Source organism: Etheostoma spectabile, chromosome 21 (assembly GCF_008692095.1).
Source record: "Etheostoma spectabile isolate EspeVRDwgs_2016 chromosome 21, UIUC_Espe_1.0, whole genome shotgun sequence".
Classification (NCBI taxonomy): domain Eukaryota; kingdom Metazoa; phylum Chordata; class Actinopteri; order Perciformes; family Percidae; genus Etheostoma; species Etheostoma spectabile.
Genome location: NC_045753.1, coordinates 7,931,765 through 7,932,585, shown reverse-complemented (window position 1 = coordinate 7,932,585; position 821 = coordinate 7,931,765). Strand labels below are relative to the sequence as shown.

General features: G+C 41.9%; 1 protein-coding gene across 7 annotated transcripts in view; it reads left to right on the top strand.

Annotated features, from left to right (window-relative positions):
• kctd17 (potassium channel tetramerization domain containing 17) overlaps positions 1-821 on the top strand; it is a 17,720-nt gene that overhangs the window by 3,489 nt on the left and 13,410 nt on the right. The window lies entirely within an intron of this gene.

The window sequence follows — 821 nt, the reverse complement described above, 5'->3', positions numbered from 1 at the left end:
ACACACACAGACTGTCTGGCTGTGTGTGACCATTTTAATGAGATTAGCAGCACCTTAGCTGCCCTTCCCCCCCACCGAATCAAACTCAGGGCTATCTTCTGTTAATGCTACACAAGCTGACCTTCTGCTGTCCCACACCAATTACATTATTTAGTCAAGCTTCAGCTTTGATGATGCTAAATGATTTGAGCTGAACAGGGCGGCCAGTGGCAGATTATATCCACATAATCGCATTAGCACAGTTTTGGGATTATTAATGGCTTAATTAAAATGAAATACCAGAAGGATCACACAGGGGAGATTTGATAGCCTGATGCTGTAATGTGGCTTATCTGTCCCATTTGCAGTCTCTGCATTGGATACAACAACATGCCAAGACTCGCTTTCTCATCTTTTCTGCGCTGTGTGATGACTAATATGAGACGATGGCAGGGACCAGTAATGATGAAAAACGATGCTAGAGCAATGCTAGAGAAGATTTACAGTTGAGTAAACGGTACAGAGTTGTGTGAACTGTCCCCTTTCTACCATCTTGGTACATGCATTTTGTTTCACAACTCTGCCCTCCTTTACATTTTCACTAAGGCTGGGCAGGCTGGCCATCAATGTATGCATATTTTATTGTAACAATGCAAAGGCTACAACGTAATATGTTAAGTTAAACCAACCGTGGTATTCTATGGAAGCCATTTATAGACAATTAAATGTGACAAAGTTTGTTATTTAAAGGACCCATGGCATGACAATTTCACTCCATAATGGTGATAGGTGTAAACCAAGCCCTGGGTATCCTGCTCTGCCTTTGAGAAAATGGAAGCTCA